Source organism: Vigna radiata, unplaced genomic scaffold, assembly GCF_000741045.1.
Source record: "Vigna radiata var. radiata cultivar VC1973A unplaced genomic scaffold, Vradiata_ver6 scaffold_167, whole genome shotgun sequence".
Lineage (NCBI taxonomy): Eukaryota > Viridiplantae > Streptophyta > Magnoliopsida > Fabales > Fabaceae > Vigna > Vigna radiata.
In genome coordinates, this window is record NW_014542360.1 from 548,137 (window position 1) to 564,667 (window position 16,531).

Here is a 16,531-nt window from a genome sequence, read left to right on the forward strand (position 1 = left end):
GATCAGAAGCACCTGAGTCAATTACCCATGAATTTGGACCTTCCATGGATTGAGAAATGCAGGTTGTTGATGTACTGGGAGATTGAGATGATTCTGCCAAGNTNTTGGACTTTAACCTTAAATACTCTTGATATTCATCCTCGGTGAACTTAGAAGTGGAAGTTTTAATCTTTGGAGTGGAAATTTCAGTCTTCAAAATATTGGCGGTCTTGGAAGGAAAACCATGTAAATAATAGCAATTCTCTTGAGTGTGACCCATCTTTTCACAGTATGTGCATTGTGGACGTCCCTGAACTCCTCGTCCTCCTCCTCTAGTGCCATGTCCTCCTCCTCTAGTGCCACGCCCTCCTCTTCCTCGTGTGGCAACCATGACAGATGGTTCCACTAGTTCATGCGCTTCCTGAGTTTGAGGTACCGGGACACGTAGAAGACGAGTAGTCAATGTTTCCATGGAGGGGACCTCATGACTAGTTAGAAGTTGATCTCTGAGATGATCAAAATCGGGATGTAGGGCACGAAGGATCAATACCATGTAATATTTGTCCAGTTTCTTTTGGATATCCTTTAATGGGTCTGATTCCAAAAACATCCTCAGTTCTTCGACGGCAGATTGGGCTTCAGCCATAAAGGACACCATATCATGGTTTGTCATTTTAAGAGATGCAAGCTTGTTCGCAGTGTCATAGAGACGTTGAATATCATTGGCATAAATGCTTTGAGCTTTCTTCCAAAAGGAGTGACAAGTTTTGAAAGCCCTCAGAGATATAAGAAGGTTGGGTTCCACTGATTGCCATAATAGGGCACACAATTGGAAATCTACTTGTTTCCGCTTATCAACTTTTTCAGTAGGCACATGACTTCCATCTTGCTCAAGGTGGTCATAAAGCCCTTGGCCAAGGAACCACATTTCAACGGCAGCAGACCATGATAGATAATTTTTTCCATTTAGCTTCTCGGAGGTAATTGATGGACTTTCGGAGAAGGAAAGAACACTACCAGACGCCATCTCTGAAGATGACAAATCGTACCAGTGAGAAACAAGAAAAACCCTAAGGGTTTAGACAAACGGGACGGTGACGGTGGCTGGCGGCAGACAGCGCCGAATGGCGGCCGGCGACGGAGGATAGCCGGCGGCGGTGAGCGAGATCGACCCGTCTGATACCAACTTGAGAATTAAACTGTAAAATAATTCTAGAGGGCTTAATTGATCCCTCTCATAATCTTCTATTTATAATAATAAATTGATACAAGAGTACATGATAATTAGAGTAACCCTAGACACAATATAATCATGATAATTAGAGTAACCTAGACACAATATAATCATGATAATTAGAGTAACCTACACACAATATAATCATGATAATTAGAGTAACCCTAGACACAATATAATCATGATAATTAGAGTAACCCTAAACACAATATAATCATGATAAATAGGATAAATATCCTAACAGTGCATAAACATCATACACCCTACATCAATGCTAACCAATGTCAAGGTGTATAATCACTCACGCACTGCATCAATATTAACCAATGTTTGTGTATAATTACACTTATAGGAGACTCATCCTAGCACTCAAAACCTGCTCAACCAGGAGCTACCACGTGTCACATTCCTCCACTTTCATATATGATCAACTAGGAGATGTCACATGTCGTAATCCTCCACTCTCATATTTAATCAACTAGGAGTTACCACATCATCTCCTTTTTCCTTAAGCAGATCTACAACACATTGGTGTCTTCACTGCAAAACCATCATCGCACCTTCATGCAGTCATTAGAGTAGTTGAATCGTGTCGTCTTTACACATACTAATATCGAAGAAGAGAAAAGTTTGATCCACCTAACACAAATTGAAACAAAAAATGTGACACCATCACATGTGACATCCCAAAAGTATAAATACTATAATAGAGTCATCACAAAATCAATAAAGCAAGAATAGTCTACAGATAGGAAATATAAAGTTAATACAATCATCATGATAACCATAATATAAACTTTATATAAAACCTATCGTCTAAACAATAAACTGTATACATCCACATAAACTAAAAACTAAGCATTTGTCAGTCCATCCTCCAGGGCCTTCTCCATAGACATCTCATTGCCCTCTACTCACATCCACTAGATGATCATAGCCAAGAAAGTAATACAAGAACATACAATAAAGCACAAACAAGAAGGATAAGTTAGATAAACAAAACAATTCATATATATATATATATATATATATATATATTATTAACAAATACAAACATTAATTTAAAAATAATTCACATCAATCCAATCGTCCTATACATGCCATAACCTAGACAAGACTCATCCAAATTTGGTATGAATGTGGAACTATTGGTAGTTTGTACACTTGTGATGGTAATAGTGTTGGCTGAAACCAAGATGCTCTACAAGGTTAGTCCATTTTAGTTGCCTAGGGCCATGATCAAAGCCTATAGACAAAAATCTCCCGCTACTCTCACCACATGACTCACCCCTCTCTACTTGAGAATGAATGATCATTAGAGTGTCGAAATAGACCACTAGTCTAAAGCTCCATATATTTATTGAACAACAACACAGGCACGACCCATGTAACCTCTCCAAGAGTCAGAATTACATCCAATTCATTCACAAACTTTTCATCACAATATTCATATGTCCCATTTCCATTCACATGTAAATCATATATCAATTCATTCATTTTACATTGACTAACACCATATAAGATCACTAATTATAATTCAAAGAACCATAATCACTACACAAGTCATCAGAAGTCACATAATAACATAATTTTCTTTAAGGCATCTTAATACCCACATTTAGGTAAGGAAAATAGGTTGGAAACCCTCACCAATAGCTTCGAAAGGGTCCAAAACCCCCCAAAACGACCTAAAGAACGTCAAAAACTGATATCCAGAATCCTGAAAACCCCCCAAAAACTGGTGTGATGGCGTCGAGTAGCACTCAAGCGCCCAGGGGCTGCCGCTCAACGTTGATGCCTCTGGAAACGGGTGCTCAACGCCCAATTTGGGTGCTCAAGCGTTATCAGAAAACTACAACCCTTTTTAGACCACTTTGAACACTTCTCCCACAACTTTGAAAGGTTCTTAAGACCTTATAAACACTATGAAAATTTAGAAAATACATTTCTAACTCAAAATGACCATTCAAAACACAATATCACTTACCTAAGCTACCCAAACTCAATTCCACCTTTTCTAACTTCCATATCAGCAAACCAACATCATGTTCAAGTCATAATACACCAAATAACTCACTCCAACATCCCAAATTACTCCCAAACTTGTTGTTTCAAAATCTCACCATAAAAAACCTCATTTTTGACCAAAAACACCTTAGAACTCACCCTAAAAGCAACATTGACCATTCTACACTAAACTTTTCTCATTTGAGAACTTAGACAAGTCTTAATAGGTCTCCTAATACACTCCCAACTGTCAAACACAGTCCCCACTACTTCCCATAAATTCTCAGTAGTTAAAACTTCATTTTTACGCTAAATATACCTCAAACTCCAACAATAATCCCCTTACTTGTTTCATACGAGATTTCTTCAATCTAATACTTCTAATAAGTCTAAAATGAGCTCAAAACAGCATCCAACTAGTTACTTTATCACTTCAACACCTACCTTTAAAATTCACCTATCTAAACCCCTATTATGACCTTAAAATCCAAGCAAAAGAACACTTCTTTAAACCAATCACTTTACATTCAATTCCAAACACTAAAATAACTTCATTACACATAATCAATATAGTTTAAACATCACAAACATATCATTCCAACATACCACAACACATGTGTTAAGACTCCGACAAGCGTATCGAATCGTATCAAGTAATATAAACGGTAAGACCGAGTATCGTTTTCCTAGAGACTCATAGGCCTAGACTTTCACATGATTTGTTGATTATTTAAGACTTGCATAACGAAATTTGGTGTTTAGAATGAAAAAACGAATATGCATGCAAGGTTGATCAATTGGCAGTTGAATGATATGGATAAATTGTGTTGTTGGGGTTTCTGACTTATCCTAATCCACTCTCATATATTTACGAATTCTACTTTTTCATTAATGTCAATGTCACTTTCTAATTTACCTTAATCCCAATGTCTTGGTGAGTAGAGCCTACTCCTAATTACTAGTTTACAATGTCTTGTCTCCCTAGTAATTGTTCATGCATTACATTCGCACAGAAGCTTAAAGACAATCGGTCCTCCTACCCCTATGTCTAGGTAATATTGCTCCCGAGAGAATTCCCTCATGTCTAGATCTACCCATATGTGTCCATATAGATAAAATCAAAGATCACATTATTGAATGAGTTAAAAAAAGCATGCATAAAGAATAAAGGAAAAACTCTAACAATTAATGAAATAAAGCATATGAATGAAGCATCAATTCAATATATGAGAGTTTCAAAGGCTTACATCGTTTCCCCAACAACAATAGAGGTTTAGTTCACCATAAACATGGTGAAACTAGATGAAATTAATGAAAAGAATGAAAAAATAAACCCTAGAACTTGTAGGTTGGAGCTTTCGCATCCAAAATTCGCCTCCAAGGGGTGAAGAGTGTGTTTCTGCGTCTCCTCTGCCAAAAGATACATTCTTTAGGGCGCTTGGGTCTTTAAATAAATCATAAAAATAACAGAAAAATTGGCCCGGGCCCATGAAAATGGCGTTCAATGCTACAGTACTGCTCAGTGGTAGGTGCGACACTCAGAATGGCGCCTAGCGGTGGCACTCAGTACTGCACTCTGGTTGACTTTTCAGCATTTTGGTTGATTGGTTGACTTTTCTGGTTGACTGGTTGACTTTTTTGCACTCCAACCATTTGATACTTTAACTCTTCTTTCAATTCATTCCAATAGCCTATAAAATCAAGGGAATTTAGTAATAAAATCATCAAGTATATCCTCAACTCTCTTATTCACAAAACTAAAGCAAAAACATGAGTCAAAGCAAGTTTCTAAGTCATTAAGGGTGTTTTTGATATCAAAATTAAATATAAAAATAATAGTTTTTGAACCATTATCAACATGATCAAATAATCAATTTTACTCATAATCTTCATATATACCCAAACATGGCAATTTCTCAAAATTTAACTACCATACATAGAGATACAAATTCTTATAATATAATCACAAACTAAAACAAAGGTTCTAGCTTCTCTTACCTTAGAAAACTTCTACAGCTCTAAAAATCTCAATCGTTGCTTCCACCATAAGGAAATCCTAGAAAGGCCTAAAAATCACTAGTTGATGATTAAAGACAAACTTTAGAACCTCGATTGAACCAGGAATCAAGGAAGAGAAGTTCTTGACACATGTAAAAACAAATTTTTCTTTGCATGATCATGAACCGAAGATACCAAGAAAAGAGTAAAAACTTACTTTCTCTAAATAGTGAATTGATTGGTTAAATAGGTAGTCCTTGTCACAAGGATTGCCTAGACACTTCCTAGTCGTCAAATAGATGACTGAGGAGTCAGAAATCTTAGAGAGATTGTAGAGAGGTTAAGAGAATAATGCTTTAGAGAGATAATTTGTGTTTTAGGTAATGAAACGAGTTTAAGAAATTATATTTATATTATCGACTTATTTTAAAATAAAATATTCGATCTCATTAACACACATATCTACTATATTTTCTTGGTTCTTACATCACATACACTCATTGATGACACAAAACTCCATCATGTCAGCCACACAAAACACTGTCACTAGAGATCTCAAGCTCCATCCATGCAAATCAAGCTTTAATCATTACTAGCCTCATCAGACACAGTTGTCCACTATGTGCATCATCGGAGTAGCAGATCGCATGTTACTACAACCCCATCATTTAACATTCACCGGAGGTATCACCATCACCATCACCATTTAAGTTCCATGCATCTCGTCTGGGAAAAGCACCTGCGCATAATACGCTATATTAGCAATTCCATCGTGAATCTTGATCGGAGACTACGCGAGCTCCTCTATAGTTCGCAAGCTCAAACTCTCTACAGATCCATGAGTTATCCTTCTTGCAACCGCCAAAAAACACACGTGAGCATTGTAAGTTTAACCCAACTATTGATTTGAACACACCCATCAGACCTTTAAACACATCACCAGAAATCGCTACAACATGCAAACCATGACAACCATGGAAGCCCAAGTTGCACCTCACACAAGCTTAAATCCATGAGCTACATTGCACGTAAATTGAAGCAACTATGGAGCAATTCCTCCACCACTTGTAGCATATTGCACCTCACATACATATCATATCTCCATCGCACCTCACTTATCGAGTCATGCGAGCACCAATCCAATCTCCTTTACAAATTCAAGGGCACACTCGCCAGAAAATGCTTGCTCCACTACAGATCCTACTCGACTCATCGTCCTTGCACCTTGTTGAACTTCCACGAACCTAACTACAAATTCATCATGCCAACACAGTGCCAATAGTGTTCCTTCCATCAAATTTCTCTATGTGACATTTGATAATACCTATAAATGTCATTTCAAATTTAATAACCAATGATGATTCTCCAACAATAAGGAATTCATATTTTGTGGTGTGGAATATCATACTAAGTTGCAACCACATAACATATACTCTTGATACTCACTCTAAAGAGGAAAAAATGTGTCATCATGAAGAATATTATCATTTTTACCTCTAAAAATCATCATACAAATAGAGAAATAAGATCAAAATAATCAACACAAGGATACAATGTGACAACTTCAAAATTGAAAAAAACCACAACCTTGTCCAATGACAACTAGAGAATAACATTATGTGATCTTTTTTACAGCACATAGACAATTCTTCCATGCCTTTAACCCTAAATAAACCCATACTCTCTAAAGGAAGAATTTAACCCAAACCTCACAACATTCTACTACAATAGTATAAAAAAATTCAAATACAAGTTAAAGTGTTTTTTACTTGATGCGATTAAAACCATGAACTTAAAATTCATTATATAGTCACTAACACTCACTAATATGTTGATCCTGAGTGACATGAGACTTTCTAACATGCATTGTTTTTATCAACTCAACATACACTGCAAAAATAATACATTTTAGATAGGGTTTATTTTTCAACGGTTTTCGAAACCCCGAATAATTTTCGGCAGTTTTCGACTAAAATCGCAGCTATGTTTTATTTTAATTATTTCTTAAAAAATTTTGGAGGTTTATAACGAAAAATACAACTAAATTTTTTTTGGAATAAATTTTTGACGGTTTTTTAATCAAACCGCGGGTTATCACTAAATATTTCCCACTAACCCCCCATTTCCACGTACCTTCATTCATGTTTGTTTACCTCTAGTCTCATTTTCTCGCAACCCTAATTCCCCTTCCCTGCATCGTTTATTCACATCCATTGGACTTTAGTTCATGTCTTGAAGGCTTATATTCACATCTTCATGGCTTGTGTTGGTGTCTTAGTTGTCTTTCTTCACAGTGTGTAAAGTTCTTGTTCAGAGGCTCTTGAGTTTGGCTTCGTCAATCGTTCACTTTGTAACATTTCACCTTCTTCAAATACCTAAGTCTTTGGTCTTCCCCTACTTGAAATTCATCTTCCATCTATCTTCCAAAAACGCGAGCCTAGAAAACCTATGACGAGGTTGGTAACTTTGGTTTTACCCACAATTTTCTTTCAAATTATTGGTCCTTTAGTCATCATCATTTCTATTTTGTATTGACTAGTTATTGGAAGATATTTGTGAGGATGCATAGGAACTAGGGTCTAAGAACCCTGATGAATAGTTGGTGGCAGTCACTAACCTGGGAAGTCTACTAGTACTTGGTTCAGTTTCAATTCATATTTCTTGTATCATACAATTTTAATGTTGATAAAAGAATTTTAACATTCATTCATTGGGTTTGTTTATGTTAATTAGAGAGCCCTTATATTGAAGAGGTAGTTAGTGTTATCCCTCGCTTTGTGGAGTTCTTGTTAAGGGAAGATGCACCTCAATTGCAGGTAAAAATGTACGCTTTGGAATTTCAATATGTTTTTGCTTTCTCATTCACTCACATAATTGTTTGTTAGAATTGATGAGCTTTGTTTCTCAACACCAAGAGGGTGGGTGAATTGGTGTTTTATAAAAATAAACGCTTTTGAAATCTTTTTCGCAAAAGGTATGGTTCTTTAAACCTTTCTTGGACAGTAAGCAATATGTGTGCAATGTAACATTATGCGTAATCAATTAATAATAATGTGTAATCGATTAATGTAGAGAGATAGGGAGAAGAAAAATCAAACTCTGATTTTTATACTGGTTCGGCCTTAATGCCTACATCTAGTGTCCTTTCAATCAACCTGAGATTAAAAGCCAGTTGCACTATATTGAGTTTATACAACAAGGCTTTTACAGTGTCCACACTGTCAAAATGTAAACAACCTCTCTAATTCACTAATCTAATATAACCAATACATACAACCTGCAGCAAGAACAATCCTCTCCCGTAGTCACCCCTTTGAGAATCCTTTCATAGTACAAAGAACTCCTTGTTCTTCTTCCTGGCAACACACACACGGAACAACAACACAAAGTTTGTGAATCTTCTCCTTATGATCAAACATCAAGCACCTCAGTTGTGCAGAACGATCAGCCTCTTCAATCTAATCAAGTTTGCCTCTTAAGAAATCTTCAAGATTTATGAACCACTTCAAGTTCTTGTTTCTTGGAGCCTTTTATCATCTCTGTAAAACTTCTCAAAATGAATATTTGTCAGATATGAAAGTGTTAATCTCAATTGTCCTACAGAAAATCAATCATAGCGTCAATATATAGTTTTTGTCAATTTTGACGCATTTCAATGATTACTCTATTAATGTAATCGGTTACATTAAAAAACTTGTAACAGATTACAGCAGTCAAAACACATAATTGAATGTTCAATTAATGTAATTGATTTTCATTAAATGCTTAGTCAACACATTTAAAAATATAACAGTTGTAATAGTTATGACAAGCATGAAAGAGTTTTCAAATCTTAACCGACTTAATTAAATACATAATCCATGTAATCGATTAAGCTTCAACACTTAGCAGATTTTTGAAAACTTTTCTTTCTAAAACTCATCACAACACATTTGAAAAAATATGTGCAAACACACGAGTTTTAATCGATTTACCAACTAGTGTAATCGATTCAAAACTAGTTGTTTTGCCATAGTTTAAAACTCAAGTTGTCTTATGACCTTAATTTATTATCACAACACTGTAATCGATTAAGTCATGCATATATGCTTTTGTGCATGTGGTTTTTATATTTCCAAAACATATATTGTGCATACACAGATATGATCACGTTACAAACACAACTGTATGCATCAATGAACACAATATGTCAAATGTGAGAATCACAACATGTACATATTTCACAATAAGCATAAACACATATAACACATAACACAATACATATACATGTGTTTTTATTAACAATGTGTTGTCATCATCAAAAACAAATATCACAGGGATTGGCTTTAACTAACATTGTGCTCCCCTATCAACATTCTTGTTCTTACTTTGCAGTTAAAGAAAACTAATTAATATTGTTTTGGGAGCATCTCAATAAACAAAAAATCATTAGGAGATGATTTCATAAGAGACAAGTAGACAATAGTTCTCGATACCTGTGAGAGGATTTTGGCAACATAAATAACTGCTTTGTGGAGGTAATTTAACATATAAATGTAGTTTGAATTGTACATCATAAACCACTTTAGTATTTGCATTTTTACTTAGTATTCTCTTTCTCTTTTAGGTTAGGTTAAAAAAAATAACTTGTTAAAATTATTGTGGTGCAAGTTCACTCAAATTTGAATTTGAGTGCTTTTTTTCATATAAAAATTAGAATACATACTAACCACAACTTAATAAGAAAGACGATTAACATTAAAGGGTCTAAAATATTAGCATAATGTGTGGTGACGTAGGACTTAAACTCTTAAATTGATAGATATTAATATCTTCGGATAATAATTGTAGAAGACTAGTTATTAAAAAACACTAATGGATTATATGACAAAACTGACAGTTTGTTTAATTCTTATGCATCACATGTCTTAAGAGAAGCAAAATCAAATATAAAGAAAGATGTAATACATAAATGAAACCAATAATAAAAACTTCACATTGGGAGAGATGTAATACATAAATTAAAATACCATAGATTGGAAGACATAATTTAAACTTCTTTTTTTCATACCATAGATTGAAAGGTAGTAAGCATTGACATATAATGTCTGATAACATCATTGATAATCCTTATAAACTGATTTAAAACCATTTGAATTTGATAATAGAGCTATTTAGTTATCAACTTCCTTTGTAAAACATAAAAGTTTTTTTCATTCCAATAAAACAATGCTTACGGTAAATTGCATTTTATGTCCCTATAGCTTTCCAGAATCCTGTTTTTGTATATGTATTGGTACGAGTTCCTGTTGGGTACTTCTTGTACTTATGACTAAAGAAGTACCATTCATCTTGTTCATCGCTTCCAATTTTGCATAATTCTATCAGTTAGAGAAACACAGGTTATCACTACATAATTTATATACTCATTGGAGTCAAATAAGAAGAATTCACATATAATGTCAGATAACATAATAGATAATTTATTTTGGAATCTGATTTAATCACTTCTCAAACCTGGTTCTGGAACTCAGATTTGAAGCAAAGACACCTCTGAAATATGCTTTGTCTTATTTGAAGTAAAAATTTGTTTTGAACCTGACTTATGATAATAAATCTCCTTAAACCTTATCTTAGAAATTTAGTTGAGTTTCGAAATATGTTTAGGACATGTTAGTGCTTTCGTTAGACTGAAACTTTGTTAGATTAATGTTTTAGATTAGAGAACTGGTAAATTAAATTTGACAAGCATGAAAGGAAATAAGTCTTAGGGTGCTTGAAATTTCATGTGAAATCTAGATAGTTATGTATTAAAGGGTCACGGTAGTGAATATGAAAATGGTAGATAGTTAAAGATAAAAATTTAGGACCATAGAATATGTAGATGAATAAATTTTGTATGAATACATATGTGTAATATAATTATTTCAGAGTGGTCATGAAGTCATGTAAGGTAGTATTCGTTCTTAAGCTTGAATCTTGAAATAAATCAGTTCATAAAGTATCATAAAATAAAAGGTTTGAACCAAAGAAAAATTGAATCAAAATCTTTATGAACTTTTTGTAAAACAATCCTTCAAATCTTATTCTTGAATGTGTCCTTATGTGAGAGTTTTGCCCATATGTATCTTCATTCATTCCAAAGCTTAATTTAACCAAATTTGATTTAATTCCATTTGAGGTATTACCATTTTTTTTGTTACTCTATTTTGTAACAAAGTGAATATATTCTTCACGTGAGCGGTGGTATCTTTGGTCTCTCCATTCATTGAATACATTATCTTATAGGACAACTTGGTCCTTGATTTCCGATTCATGAAGGATTTATTCACTTTTTATTCATAGAAAGCAATTAAAGCAACTTCCTATTTCTTCACTTATCCATCTCCTCGGTGTAGTTTTGAGTAGTCTTCCTGAAATTTTTAAGCCTTGTTTCGACTAAGATAAAAGACATTTGCTCTTGTTCACTCTTGAAACATAGATATGACGTAAATACCAAGAAACTATGGCTTAAACTAAAGATATATAATTAGCTATAAATTACTTAGTATGTTATTCATACATAGTTTATTTCTAATTGTAAGTAAGTATACTACTTACTGTTGCATAGATCCAATCAAGAATTTTATAACTAAGATAATTATTGTGCTAAAAAGTCAGAAGCAAAAATAAGAAATCTGGTTTGAATGTTATTAAAAGAGGTAAAGCTAAGAATATAAATTGAACATGTGAACATGAGAAAAAGCCTATGAAGTTTATAAATCTGACTTCAAACAGTTGTAACAAGTGTATTATAACTTGTTTGGATGGTTGTCACTGGCTACAAGTGCTTCAATATGTTATTAAGCAAATTGACTATTGCACTAAAATATGAAAAGCTTCATTTTCACCTGAAATACCACTAGTAGCAGTCTTTATGCAATCCTTTATGTGATTTATTTCGTTGCTTTATTCATCTAATTCTAGAGCCTTTCCTAAGTTCCATCTGAGTGCTTACGTTTTTCCGTTCCTTTAGTGGAGCATTGTTGAATCGTTTCTTGGGGAGTATTGCAAGAAAATTTAAGGCACTCCCTATTTTTTATTCTATTTGGAAGAAGATTTCTAAAGATTACATAAAGGACATAATTTATAATACCATTCAAGTAAGTAATGTTTATTTTGAATTTAAAATTCGGTTTTGGATATTTGTGGTTAATTTTGATTCAAATTTGTTTTAGAGGCAAAGTTTGTAGTCAATTTCGATCTTCATATAAATTGCATCTTGAAAACGCTTAATCATAAATGGGAAGATTGTAGGCAAGTATTATGGCAAAAAAGAGATGATGGTATGCATAATAGACGTGAATTGATTAAGATGACTCTAGAAGGAATATATAAAGATCATTAGGCTTTTTTTATTGACTATTGACTTACTGAAAGAACAAAGTTAAAACCTATATTGTTGTTTAGTTAACAACCAGGTAAGGGAATCTAGTTTATTAAGTTTGGATTTGACATGCATGTAATATTTAATGTTTATATGTTGATGTGATGAGTGATTTGCGAACTTTAACTAAATTGTGAAATTTAGTACATTGGGTGCTTGAAAAGGGTGTGTAGTTGGTTTGCTGATATGAAAAGATTGTTTATTGATGAATTTGTGAATGTAGATTTAGTGAGTATAAGCTAATGTATTTTTACAGAGCATGCGTTTGGAATAAATTAGAAGAAGAGTGAAAATGCCTTGTCTAATCTGGTTGGTCTTGTATTCTTAGTTTTATTTTGGTTTTATTCATCTATTCTAGCACCTTTCTTTAGGAATTTCATTTGAGTGCCTTCCTATTTGACTTGCCTTAATTTTTTTGCTTGTCATTCTTGGTTTTCCTTGAAGTATTGTCTCCTTTTACTCCCTTTGAGTTTAGCTTTTCAAATTGTGTTTTTATTGCTTTTATTTTTGGTCTCTTTGGTGTTGGAAAAACAGATTTGGTTGGTGGTTCTTTTTGGAGATTAACTAACCTTGAAGGTAGCATTTTTGAAGGCTAAAAAGAAGGCTAAAAGAAGCATTTCTCCTTGGACTTTGGAGGGAAATAACTACATTGTTTTAGAGTGAATCAAGAGAGGACAAACACTTGAAAGAAGCAAGGAATTAGGGGCTATTTTTGCACTTTTATTGGCTATTAATTTTGTATCACGGAACCTTTGTGTTCTTGTAATTTTTGTTAGTTGATTTCATTTTCTATTTGCTTAGTGTCTTGGGAAAATGTCTTTGGTACAATCCCATCTCCATTGCTAAAATTGTGTAATATTTTAGTTTCCACTCTTAGAAGTGAAGGTGTGTCAAGTGGCTCTTAAGTGTCATTTGCATCTTCACATAGGACCGTTAGTTTACTTGTTTACATAGCATTCAATTCTTTCTACTTTCCTTTTATACATTGTCTTGTTTATCTTTTAAGTCTCTGTGGTACTTAGGTTGTTTGAAAGCATCTTATATAAACCTTTCTTTGGTTTTAGGAGCATTCTTGGCATTTGCATTTAAAAAAAAAAAAATTGGAAGATTTCTTCTTAGAAGCTTAGGTAAGGCTAACTCAAGGACACTCTGTCTAGGAAAGACTTGGTTTCTAAGCTTGTCCATTGTGACTCACCTCTCTTTCCTGGGAGCTACTTGAAAGATTCTTATTCTATTGTTTCTCTTTTGAAATCATCCATCAAAAACAAAAAGTTTAATTGTGAAAACCTTTCTCACTCATAGTTGTAAAGTGTTTTGAAAACCTTTTTGAAAATATTTTAAACTTTACAACATGAGCGATCATTCTCATTCAAGTGTTCATTGGAGTGTTAGGGATAGTCAAGAGGACTTACATCTTAGGTACGAACTTACACAAAAAGTAAGCAAGTTAGAGAGTATGTTTATTGAGTTTATGATGGAAAATAAGAGAGAAAAACAACAAGCTGAGTCATCCAATAGAAGAAGGTACACTATAGAAACATCCACCTCTCATGGTACTAATGAGCTTCAAAATAGTCACCACAATGAAAACTTTTACCATTCTAGCTTGGATGATAGGTTTTGGGATCATGACCGTTTCTATTATAAGTATACTGAGAATGAGTTGCGTTTAAGAGCTAAGAATGACATTCCACATTTTGATAGAGAAGTCGATCCGATTTCATACTTAGCTTGGGAAGAAAAGATTGAAAAAATTCAACCATTCATCATTAAGTGTAGTAAGTTTCACATAGTTTGGTTGTGTTCTTCTAGATTTGAGAGGCATGCATATGATTGGTGGTATCAAAGGCAAAATGATGTTAAAAATGGTATCAAATCACCAATTAGAGATTGGAATGACCTAAGAGCTTGCATGAGAAGAAAATTTGTTCCACCTTATTTCAAGAGAAATCAAGAGCTTAAACATGAAAAGAGAGAACTCATGGAGAAAGATAGAGAATGTATTAGAGGTGAAAAAGAGTTCTTTCTTAAAGAGAAAGAGATTGAAGGGAAACAAGAGAAGCTCTTGAGGAATAAGGAAAGAAGAGAAATGGAAAGGAAGAAAGAGGAACAAATACAATTAGAGAAAAAAAGTTAGAGAGGAGGAAGCTAGAAGAGAAAGGGAGGAGAGAGAAAAGAAAGAAAAAGAAGAAAAAGAGAGAAGAAAAATGGAGGAAAGAGAAAAGAAAAAGAAAGAAGAAAATGAGAGAAGAGAAAGGGAGGAGAAACAAAAGAAAGAGAAAGAAGAGATTGAGAGGAGAGAAAGAGTGAAGGAAGAAATCATGCTCAAAGAAGAACTCCTACTCAAAGATGAATTACTCAAGGCACCTCCTACTCTCCCAATCATAATTGATTCAAGAGTTCTAGAGGGAGTTTTCCAAACTTTGAACTCTTATCCTTTTATTAATGATTCTCATTTCTTGATTTCAACCTTGACTTTTGAAAGTCTTTTACCTCTGCTTTCACTCCCCATTATTTTTAACTCCTCAATAACTTTTGAAAAATCACTTTTTGAGTTGTTGTTACCTCACAAGTTACAAATAACTCAAGGTGCACAAAAAGATTTTTGTAAATTAGGTCTTATAACTTTTGAAGAAACTAAAACAAGATATGTCCAATACATCAAGTGTTTTGAGAGAAGGAACACTTCTTTTGAATGTCCTCCTAAAAGAACATTACTTTTAAAAGATCAATACACTAGAAGCTTGGATAACTCTCACTCTTCACCTAGTGAAGAAAAAGTTTTAGATTCTGTAGAAAATATAAATTTTCTTCAAGAAAATATTTTCAAAAATAAAAGGCCTTATTTCTTTCTTCTTTTGTATATGTTTTTGTCAATACACCAACTTTTTCAAATAAAGGCCAACAACCTTCTTCATAAAACCTTTTCCAAAAGCAAAAGACTTTCTTTCTTTGTTCCTTTGTTTAGGTCTATTATTTTAATAATACTCCTATTTGTTATTTGTTGTAGGTACATTTTTTATCCACGAGGAGATCATTAAACCAAAGTTGTGCTTCCTCAAATATCTTTCCGATTTGAGGACAAATCGTTTTCAAGAGGGAGGGTATGATGGAATCCGTTTTGGGAACTAAATGGAGATCCGTGAAGGGAGCATCAACTTAAGCTAAGGCTAGAAGAAGAAGATGGAAATTAAAGGATTTTACTCTTGTGGAGAATCACTTACTAGTCTTCTTCTTTTATCTTTGTAAATATGTAAAAATTTTGTTTAGCTTTGTTTTAGAAGCTTAGTAGCTTTTAGAGTGAAGTAGTGCACCGTAAACCTTGATGTAGGTGAATATGTGCTTAAAATGGGTCATAGGAAGCCTTTGGAACATGTCAACATCAAGGAAGGCTCCTATACATTGAACTTGGATGGTAGTTAGGGGNGAAGNCTCCCATTCATCCCCCCTTGCCATAGGAAGCTTTTAGTTCCTTTCTAGTGCATTGAATGCTAGCCTACTCCTTCACCTATAAAAGGAGAGGCAACCTTGTATAATTTTTTAGAACTATTTTGAATGCTAGAGTTTCTTTGCCAAAATTGCAAGTCTCCTTCTCCTTAGTTCTCACTCTAAGAAATGTCTTTCTCTAGACGACTTCTTACTTTCTCCTTCATGGTTGGCCTCACCTCCTAGAAGGACTTCTACCTAGACCATCCAACACCATTAACCACATCTATTCATCTTGAAAAGCTTCCGCAACATTTGTCATCTCACATGGAGTCCATCCTTTGAAGAGCTTCATCAACACACCTTGGAGAGCATCTCTTGTTGAAGAACATCTCACATGTTGTTTATGTTGTGTTATGTATTGAAGTAGGGCTCCTGGATTAGGGAATGATCCTGACACTCTCAATAACTCCATCTCATGT